At 41.7% G+C, this 10978-nt stretch overlaps 1 protein-coding gene and 5 non-coding genes across 6 annotated transcripts in view; 1 reads left to right on the top strand and 5 right to left on the bottom strand.

The window, feature by feature from the left end:
- The window catches only part of LOC130088913 (piggyBac transposable element-derived protein 4-like), a 118743-nt gene that overhangs the window by 77203 nt on the left and 30562 nt on the right, over positions 1-10978 (top strand). The window lies entirely within an intron of this gene.
- LOC130103659 (small nucleolar RNA U3) lies at positions 125-338 on the bottom strand. Its single transcript, XR_008809393.1, has one exon. It is a non-coding gene; the product is annotated as a small nucleolar RNA U3 (small nucleolar RNA).
- On the bottom strand, positions 1837-2050 carry LOC130101792 (small nucleolar RNA U3). The gene has a single exon (XR_008809049.1). It is a non-coding gene; the product is annotated as a small nucleolar RNA U3 (small nucleolar RNA).
- LOC130104278 (small nucleolar RNA U3) lies at positions 3549-3762 on the bottom strand. The gene has a single exon (XR_008809480.1). It is a non-coding gene; the product is annotated as a small nucleolar RNA U3 (small nucleolar RNA).
- Positions 5261-5474, bottom strand: LOC130079931 (small nucleolar RNA U3). Its single transcript, XR_008806628.1, has one exon. It is a non-coding gene; the product is annotated as a small nucleolar RNA U3 (small nucleolar RNA).
- Positions 8431-8644, bottom strand: LOC130091801 (small nucleolar RNA U3). The gene has a single exon (XR_008807866.1). It is a non-coding gene; the product is annotated as a small nucleolar RNA U3 (small nucleolar RNA).

Consider the following 10978-nt stretch of genomic DNA (forward strand, 5'->3'; position numbering starts at 1 on the left):
GCTGTCTTACACAACACACAGTCCTGCGTCATATCAAACGGTTCTGCCTTTCAACAAAGTTTTCTGCATGGGACCTAGAGATGCAAAAACAAAGAAACTCCAAAATGAGACTTAAATGCCAAACACCACTCAGAACACACTCCTTTCTTCAATATTGCAAAAAGCAATACAGAACGTTCATCAACGACACAGAGCTCACAACCAAAGTCGCTGCTCTGCGCCCAATTCACGCTCAGAAAGGAGCATCATTACTCTTCATCGTGGGTTGGGAGACAAACACTTTTGAAACACATTTCCAAGCAAAGAACTATAGAAATGATCCCTGAAAATATAGTCTTAACGGTTTATGGAAACTCAATCGGCATTCCATTCTGCTGCGCTTCTCCTCTAAAAGGGTTTTGCCTAGTTGAATTTTGTGGGCTTTAAAGTTTACGTGACATTTTAGCGCATACATCAGAGCCAAAAGCAGAAAGGACTTCCACAATCTCTTTGAAGCCTACTGTTAAGATATGTGGAATACACACAACAATCCATAATGTCATACTTTTTTGTAAGCATAGCTGCCCGTCTTATGCTTTGTAGTTGACATTTGTTGAAGCTAAATGTAGAAAATCTTTGAAAAGAAAAGTCACAGGCACATTAACAATTCTTTATGTAGACATTTCAGAAACAAGCTGACGTCGGTCGTGCACTTAGAAAACATGCTGTGGCTGACATCGAAATGTGAAATGAACCCGTGTCAGGCCCGTTTTTTCAATAGCACCTGATTTTCGTATCTGCTGTCTTATCCGAGATGCAATTCCACATCGCTGCAAACATTTCAAGTTTTTGCAGTGATGCGGTATTGCATCTCGGATGAGACAACGTTCGCTTTATTCAAAGGACGCCGTGACACGGGCCCCAAGACGAGGAGAGGTTTAAGCTGCCACAAAACACAACCACAAGAGAGACGGGAGCAGGGTTAACAGAAATGATCTTTTATTTAGCCAAGAACTTAGGAATGTAAACTGGAACTTAGGTTCCTTCCGGGCTGTGGTATCAGTGGCGGCTTTGTTCCCCACGTCTGTTTCAACGCTAGGCCACCTTAAAGGGGGAAGACACAACTGAAGAAAGGCAAAATCATTAAAAAGAAGATGTTGCAAGTCTGTCTCTGTCTTCTTACTCTTCAGCCGGTTCTCTCTTGGCCAACGTGTGCTTCAGCACCTCATACTGAAGGATTCTGTACTTAGAACCATCTAGCCTTGAGTGTAGCAGAGTTCCCAATTGTACGGTGACCTCCATTAGGCCATCATTGCCTACAGCTGTGGGTGGTTCCAAGTTTGGAATGTGAGTTGGTGGAAATGCTCAAGATTGATGTCTTGTCCTAGCCGGGAGCTGCTCCATTGGTCCTGGGCTCCTGTTTCCAATATTGGATTGCCACAACGCATTTCAGAAAAGCTTCTAAAACAATCCACTTTCTCAAAAGGCACAAATGTCAAACAACGCTCAGATTATATACCCCTTTCTTCAACATCGACAAAAGCTACACAGAAACTTCATCAACGACACAGAGTTGACGTCCAACGAAAAAGTCCCGCACCTACCAACAATTGCTAATGTAGGCATTTCAGACACTTGACTTTGATTGCGTTCTTGGAAAACTTGCAATGGCTGACCTCAAACTGAGCACATATCCAGAGCACTCTTTACCATAAAACCCACTTTTAGCAACTGCTGTCTTACACAACACACAGTCCTGCATCATTGCAAACGGTTCTGCCTTTCAACAAAGTTTTCTGCATGAGACCTACAGATGCAAAAACAAAGAAATTCCAAAATGAGACTTAAATGCCAAACACCACTCAGAACATACTCCTTTCTTCAATATTGCAAAAAGCAATACAGAACGTTCATCAACGACACAGAGCTCACAACCAAAGTCGCTGCTCTGCGCCCAATTCACGCTCAGAAAGGAGCATCATTACTCTTCATCGTGGGTTGGGAGACAAACACTTTCGAAACACATTTCCAAGCAAAGAACTATAGAAATGATCCCTGAAAATATAGTCTTAACGGTTTATGGAAACTCAATCGGCATTCCATTCTGCTGCGCCTCTCCTCTAAAAGGGTTTTGCCTAGTTGAATTTTGTGGGCTTTAAAGTTTACGTGACATTTTAGCACATACATCGGAGCCAAAAGCAGAAAGGACTTCCACAATCTCTTTGAAGCCTACTGTTAAGATATGTGGAATACACACAACAATCCATAATGTCATACTTTTTTGTAAGCATAGCTGCCCGTCTCATGCTTTGTAGTTGACATTTGTTGAAGCTAAATGTAGAAAATCTTTGAAAAGAAAAGTCACAGGCACATTAACAATTCTTTATGTAGACATTTCAGAAACAAGCTGACGTCGGTCGTGCACTTAGAAAACATGCTATGGCTGACATCGAAATGTGAAATGAACCCGTGTCAGGCCCGTTTTTTCAATAGCACCTGATTTTCTTATCTGCTGTCTTATCCGAGATGCAATACCACATCGCTGCAAACATTTCAAGTTTTTGCAGTGATGCTGTTTTGCATCTCGGATGAGACAACGTTCGCTTTATTCAAAGGATGCCGTGACACGGGCCCCAAGACGAGGAGAGGTTTAAGCTGCCACAAAACACAACCACAAGAGAGACGGGAGCAGGGTTAACAGAAATGATCTTTTATTTAGCCAAGAACTTAGGAATGTAAACTGGAACTTAGGTTCCTTCCGGGCTGTGGTATCAGTGGCGGCTTTGTTCCCCACGTCTGTTTCAACGCTCGGCCACCTTAAAGGGGGAAGACACAACTGAAGAAAGGCAAAATCATTAAAAAGAAGATGTTGCAAGTCTGTCTCTGTCTTCTTACTCTTCAGCCGGTTCTCTCTTGGCCAACGTGTGCTTCAGCACCTCATACTGAAGGATTCTGTACTTAGAACCATCTAGCCTTGAGTGTAGCAGAGTTCCCAATTGTACGGTGACCTCCATTAGGCCATCATTGCCTACAGCTGTGGGTGGTTCCAAGTTTGGAATGTGAGTTGGTGGAAATGCTCAAGATTGATGTCTTGTCCTAGCCGGGAGCTGCTCCATTGGTCCTGGGCTCCTGTTTCCAATATTGGATTGCCACAACGCATTTCAGAAAAGCTTCTAAAACAATCCACTTTCTCAAAAGGCACAAATGTCAAACAACGCTCAGATTATATACCCCTTTCTTCAACATCGACAAAAGCTACACAGAAACTTCATCAACGACACAGAGTTGACGTCTAACGAAAAAGTCCCGCACCTACCAACAATTGCTAACGTAGGCATTTCAGACACTTGACTTTGATTGCGTTCTTGGAAAACTTGCAATGGCTGACCTCAAACTGAGCACATATCCAGAGCACTCTTTACCATAAAACCCACTTTTAGCAACTGCTGTCTTACACAACACACAGTCCTGCGTCATTGCAAACGGTTCTGCCTTTCAACAAAGTTTTCTGCATGGGACCTACAGATGCAAAAACAAAGAAATTCCAAAATGAGACTTAAATGCCAAACACCACTCAGAACATACTCCTTTCTTCAATATTGCAAAAAGCAATACAGAACGTTCATCAACGACACAGAGCTCACAACCAAAGTCGCTGCTCTGCGCCCAATTCACGCTCAGAAAGGAGCATCATTACTCTTCATCGTGGGTTGGGAGACAAACACTTTCGAAACACACTTCCAAGCAAAGAACTATAGAAATGATCCCTGAAAATATAGTCTTAACGGTTTATGGAAACTCAATCGGCATTCCATTCTGCTGCGCCTCTCCTCTAAAAGGGTTTTGCCTAGTTGAACTTTGTGGGCTTTAAAGTTTACGTGACATTTTAGCGCATACATCGGAGCCAAAAGCAGAAAGGACTTCCACAATCTCTTTGAAGCCTACTGTTTAGATATGTGGAATGCACACAACAATCCATAATGACATACTTTTTTGTAAGCATAGCTGCCCGTGTCATGCTTTGTAGTTGACATTTGTTGAAGCTAAATGTAGAAAATCTTTGAAAAGAAAAGTCACAGGCACATTAACAATTCTTTATGTAGACATTTCAGAAACAAGCTGACGTCGGTCGTGCACTTAGAAAACATGCTATGGCTGACATCGAAATGTGAAATTAACCCGTGTCAGGCCCGTTTTTTCAATAGCACCTGATTTTCGTATCTGCTGTCTTATCCGAGATGCAATACCACATCGCTGCAAACATTTCAAGTTTTTGCAGTGATGCTGTATTGCATCTCGGATGAGACAACGTTCGCTTTATTCAAAGGACGCCGTGACACAGGCCCCAAGACGAGGAGAGGTTTAAGCTGCCACAAAACACAACCACAAGAGAGACGGGAGCAGGGTTAACAGAAATGATCTTTTATTTAGCCAAGAACTTAGGAATGTAAACTGGAACTTAGGTTCCTTCCGGGCTGTGGTATCAGTGGCGGCTTTGTTCCCCACGTCTGTTTCAACGCTAGGCCACCTTAAAGGGGGAAGACACAACTGAAGAAAGGCAAAATCATTAAAAAGAAGATGTTGCAAGTCTGTCTCTGTCTTCTTACTCTTCAGCCGGTTCTCTCTTGGCCAACGTGTGCTTCAGCACCTCATACTGAAGGATTCTGTACTTAGAACCATCTAGCCTTGAGTGTAGCAGAGTTCCCAATTGTACGGTGACCTCCATTAGGCCATCATTGCCTACAGCTGTGGGTGGTTCCAAGTTTGGAATGTGAGTTGGTGGAAATGCTCAAGATTGATGTCTTGTCCTAGCCGGGAGCTGCTCCATTGGTCCTGGGCTCCTGTTTCCAATATTGGATTGCCACAACGCATTTCAGAAAAGCTTCTAAAACAATCCACTTTCTCAAAAGGCACAAATGTCAAACAACGCTCAGATTATATACCCCTTTCTTCAACATCGACAAAAGCTACACAGAAACTTCATCAACGACACAGAGTTGACGTCCAACAAAAAAGTCCCGCACCTACCAACAATTGCTAACGTAGGCATTTCAGACACTTGACTTTGATTGCGTTCTTGGAAAACTTGCAATGGCTGACCTCAAACTGAGCACATATCCAGAGCACTCTTTACCATAAAACCCACTTTTTGCAACTGCTGTCTTACACAACACACAGTCCTGCGTCATTGCAAACGGTTCTGCCTTTCAACAAAGTTTTCTGCATGGGACCTACAGATGCAAAAACAAAGAAATTCCAAAATGAGACTTAAATGCCAAACACCACTCAGAACACACTCCTTTCTTCAATATTGCAAAAAGCAATACAGAACGTTCATCAACGACACAGAGGTCACAACCAAAGTCGCTGCTCTGCGCCCAATTCACGCTCAGAAAGGAGCATCATTACTCTTCATCGTGGGTTGGGAGACAAACACTTTCGAAACACATTTCCAAGCAAAGAACTATAGAAATGATCCCTGAAAATATAGTCTTAACGACTTATGGAAACTCAATCGGCATTCCATTCTGCTGCGCCTCTCCTCTAAAAGGGTTTTGCCTAGTTGAATTTTGTGGGCTTTAAAGTTTACGTGACATTTTAGCGCATACATCGGAGCCAAAAGCAGAAAGGACTTCCACAATCTCTTTGAAACCTACTGTTAATGGCTCGTTTCCACTGAGGCTTACGGTACGGTACGGTACAGTACAGTACGGGTCGGGTCGGTACAGCATGATCCGGCTAGCGTTTCCACTGCCAACAGTACCCTTACTTGATAGGCATGGTGTTTGCCGGAGAGAAGCGATCGACGTCATTTTCGCGCGAAGAAAGCGACATAGTAAACAACAATGGATGCCAGACAGCAGATCTTGTTCTTGCTTCTCGGGATGTTTGTCACAAGAAACAAGCGCTGGCATTAGGCGTTTCTCAATACCAAGTAGCCACGCAAAGTCCGACTCAGGAGAATGATCCCGAGGACGCGAGTCCAGTAATTCTGCTGATGGAACAGCGCGTTCTTGAATGCGCCACTCAGCTCGCTCTGCTACTCCGGTTATGTACATTTTAGGCAACAATAAAACGAAATATGTTATAAAACACCACTCTGCTTCTTTTCGATTTAATTTAAATACATTTTAAACATTATAAGCACACAAATGTGGTTCAGGCAACGCATAGCCTATTGATTATATTCACTGCATGTAACGTTATATTTATAACAAAACTAAATATAAAACACAATCCTGCCTCTTTTCGTTTAAATTTAAAAATATTAAACATATTCCAGGCAATGTATTGCATATTGCATTGGTACAAATGTTGCAATAAACAACATTACAGATGATCTTGTAATAAAATAAAATAAATGACAAAACTATCTATTTTTGTTGAATTTCAGTTTTATCAATAATAGCCATTATAAAAGTATAAGTAAAAGGTACAAAATATATACAGGAAAGCTTTAATAACAAAGCAAACAATTCAGTCAATTATACAAATTCAGCGCTCAAATATATGAAACTTCACTTAGCCTTCTGCCAAAACTATTGGCCAGGGAACGAATTATAGATTCACGAGACCAAAGATCGCCTGTTAGGTCTGTACAAGACGAATTATATCTCATGTTTAACCACTACAGAGACGTCAGAGTCAGCGGCAAACATCAGAACGGCTAGCCGGGGAAAGGCTGCTCCAGGCGGGGTACTTGAGCGCCGAGCACCCGGTGATTGCTTGGAATGGATCTTCAAATGATCATAAATCTATAAATAAACCACAGATTTGAGCTTTAAAAAACTACTTTCTCGCCTGAAAAACTCTTAAAACTACATTTCGTGACACAATAACAGTAGTATTATATTTTAACTGTATGCTTCTAATGCCCTTGTAGCACGCGCAAGTGACGATACTCTGTCAACCAATCAAGGTTCTGCAGTGAGTCTAGCTCCACCTTTTAGTACCGTACCACTGTGCTAGGTACCCCAACGGAAGGGTACCCAAAAAGTGGTACAGTACGGTTCGGCTTTTTGGTACCATTCACAACTTTTGACAGTGGAAACGCAAATAATTGCGTACCGAACCGAACCGAACTGTACCGTACCGTACCGCTCAGTGGAAACGAGGCATAAGATATGTGGAATACACACAACAATCCATAATGTCATACTTTTTTGTAAGCATAGCTGCCCGTGTCATGCTTTGTAGTTGACATTTGTTGAAGCTAAATGTAGAAAATCTTTGAAAAGAAAAGTCACAGGCACATTAACAATTCTTTATGTAGACATTTCAGAAACAAGCTGACGTCGGTCGTGCACTTAGAAAACATGCTATGGCTGACATCGAAATTTGAAATGAACCCGTGTCAGGCCCGTTTTTTCAATAGCACCTGATTTTCGTATCTGCTGTCTTATCCGAGATGCAATACCACATCGCTGCAAACATTTCAAGTTTTTGCAGTGATGCGGTATTGCATCTCGGATGAGACAACGTTCGCTTTATTCAAAGGACGCCGTGACACGGGCCCCAAGACGAGGAGAGGTTTAAGCTGCCACAAAACACAACCACAAGAGAGACGGGAGCAGGGTTAACAGAAATGATCTTTTATTTAGCCAAGAACTTAGGAATGTAAACTGGAACTTAGGTTCCTTCCGGGCTGTGGTATCAGTGGCGGCTTTGTTCCCCACGTCTGTTTCAACGCTAGGCCACCTTAAAGGGGGAAGACACAACTGAAGAAAGGCAAAATCATTAAAAAGAAGATGTTGCAAGTCTGTCTCTGTCTTCTTACTCTTCAGCCGGTTCTCTCTTGGCCAACGTGTGCTTCAGCACCTCATACTGAAGGATTCTGTACTTAGAACCATCTAGCCTTGAGTGTAGCAGAGTTCCCAATTGTACGGTGACCTCCATTAGGCCATCATTGCCTACAGCTGTGGGTGGTTCCAAGTTTGGAATGTGAATTGGTGGAAATGCTCAAGATTGATGTCTTGTCCTAGCCGGGAGCTGCTCCATTGGTCCTGGGCTCCTGTTTCCAATATTGGATTGCCACAACGCATTTCAGAAAAGCTTCTAAAACAATCCACTTTCTCAAAAGGCACAAATGTCAAAAAACACTCAGATTATATACCCCTTTCTTCAACATCGACAAAAGCTACACAGAAACTTCATCAACGACACAGAGTTGACGTCCAACGAAAAAGTCCCGCACCTACCAACAATTGCTAACGTAGGCATTTCAGACACTTGACTTTGATTGCGTTCTTGGAAAACTTGCAATGGCTGACCTCAAACTGAGCACATATCCAGAGCACTCTTTACCATAAAACCCACTTTTTGCAACTGCTGTCTTACACAACACACAGTCCTGCGTCATTGCAAACGGTTCTGCCTTTCAACAAAGTTTTCTGCATGGGACCTACTGATGAAAAAACAAAGAAATTCCAAAATGAGACTTAAATGCCAAACACCACTCAGAACATACTCCTTTCTTCAATATTGCAAAAAGCAATACATAACGTTCATCAACGACACAGAGATCACAACCAAAGTCGCTGCTCTGCGCCCAATTCACGCTCAGAAAGGAGCATCATTACTCTTCATCGTGGGTTGGGAGACAAACACTTTTGAAACACAATTCCAAGCAAAGAACTATAGAAATGATCTCTGAAAATATAGTCTTAACGGTTTATGGAAACTCAATCGGCATTCCATTCTGCTGCGCCTCTCCTCTAAAAGGGTTTTGCCTAGTTGAATTTTGTGGGCTTTAAAGTTTACGTGACATTTTAGCGCATACATCGGAGCCAAAAGCAGAAAGGACTTCCACAATCTCTTTGAAGCCTACTGTTAAGATATGTGGAATACACACAACAATCCATAATGTCATACTTTTTTGTAAGCATAGCTGCCCGTGTCATGCTTTGTAGTTGACATTTGTTGAAGCTAAATGTAGAAAATCTTTGAAAAGAAAAGTCACAGGTACATTAACAATTCTTTATGTAGACATTTCAGAAACAAGCTGACGTCGGTCGTGCACTTAGAAAACATGCTATGGCTGACATCGAAATGTGAAATGAACCCGTGTCAGGCCCCGTTTTTTCAATAGCACCTGATTTTCGTATCTGCTGTCTTATCCGAGATGCAATACCACATCGCTGCAAACATTTCAAGTTTTTGCAGTGATGCGGTATTGCATCTCGGATGAGACAACGTTCGCTTTATTCAAAGGACGCCGTGACACGGGCCCCAAGACGAGGAGAGGTTTAAGCTGCCACAAAACACAACCACAAGAGAGACGGGAGCAGGGTTAACAGAAATTATCTTTTATTTAGCCAAGAACTTAGGAATGTAAACTGGAACTTAGGTTCCTTCCGGGCTGTGGTATCAGTGGCGGCTTTGTTCCCCACGTCTGTTTCAACGCTAGGCCACCTTAAAGGGGGAAGACACAACTGAAGAAAGGCAAAATCATTAAAAAGAAGATGTTGCAAGTCTGTCTCTGTCTTCTTACTCTTCAGCCGGTTCTCTCTTGGCCAACGTGTGCTTCAGCACCTCATACTGAAGGATTCTGTACTTAGAACCATCTAGCCTTGAGTGTAGCAGAGTTCCCAATTGTACGGTGACCTCCATTAGGCCATCATTGCCTACAGCTGTGGGTGGTTCCAAGTTTGGAATGTGAGTTGGTGGAAATGCTCAAGATTGATGTCTTGTCCTAGCCGGGAGCTGCTCCATTGGTCCTGGGCTCCTGTTTCCAATATTGGATTGCCACAACGCATTTCAGAAAAGCTTCTAAAACAATCCACTTTCTCAAAAGGCACAAATGTCAAACAACGCTCAGATTATATACCCCTTTCTTCAACATCGACAAAAGCTACACAGAAACTTCATCAACGACACAGAGTTGACGTCCAACGAAAAAGTCCCGCACCTACCAACAATTGCTAACGTAGGCATTTCAGACACTTGACTTTGATTGCGTTCTTGGAAAACTTGCAATGGCTGACCTCAAACTGAGCACATATCCAGAGCACTCTTTACCATAAAACCCACTTTTTGCAACTGCTGTCTTACACAACACACAGTCCTGCGTCATATCAAACGGTTCTGCCTTTCAACAAAGTTTCCTGCATGGGACCTACAGATGCAAAAACAAAGAAATTCCAAAATGAGACTTAACCCTCATGTGGTGTTCGGGTCAATTTGACCCGGAGAAGAATTTCTTTTTCCCGAAAATACTAGTTAATGTTATCGCTTTGGACTGAAACTTAGTGACTTTGTTCCCAAACGGTTTAACTAAATCTCAGGTTTTTTTTGAAAAATTTCTTATTTTTTTGTGGGAGTTTTGTTACATTGTTACACTTGTGGTGTTCCCGGTCAAAAATGACCGGCCTATAAAAAATAGCTACATAAGTCATTCATTATACCATATTTTCACCCAATCTTGGATTCAATCTTTTTGTGAACTTGTTCTCTTTCAATTAGGACTGGTTTTATATTTCTGTTTGCATCTGATTAATCGGGGGCCTCATTTATCTGAAAGTAGGCATCTCATTTTGTGAGTAAAAAACAAATAATTTATGAGTAAATTTGGAAATATGAAAAAAAAAAATGAAAAAAATGGCTACTGTTGATCACACTAGTCTACTCTAATGTTTCACCAGGAATTTTGTTTTGAAACTTTTGTTTTGTAAAAAATATGGCACATAGTCACACTTGTGGTGTTCCCGGTCAAAAATGACCGGCCTATAAAAAATAGCTTATAAATCACTCATTATACCATATTTTCACCCAATCTTGGATTCAATCTTTTTGTCAACTTGTTCTCTTTCAATTAGGACTGGTTTTATATTTCTGTTTGCATCTGATTAATCGTGGGCCTCATTTATCTGAGAGTGAGCATCTAATTTTTTTAGTAAAAAACAAATAATTTATGAGTAAATTTGGAAATATGAAAAAAAAAATGAAAAAAATGGCTACTGTTAATCACACTAGTCTACTCTAATGTTTCACCGGGAATTTT

Source organism: Rhinichthys klamathensis, unplaced genomic scaffold (assembly GCF_029890125.1).
Source record: "Rhinichthys klamathensis goyatoka isolate OS25496 unplaced genomic scaffold, OSU_Roscu_1.1 h1tg000001l_1, whole genome shotgun sequence".
In the NCBI taxonomy this organism is placed as follows: Eukaryota; Metazoa; Chordata; class Actinopteri; order Cypriniformes; family Leuciscidae; genus Rhinichthys; species Rhinichthys klamathensis.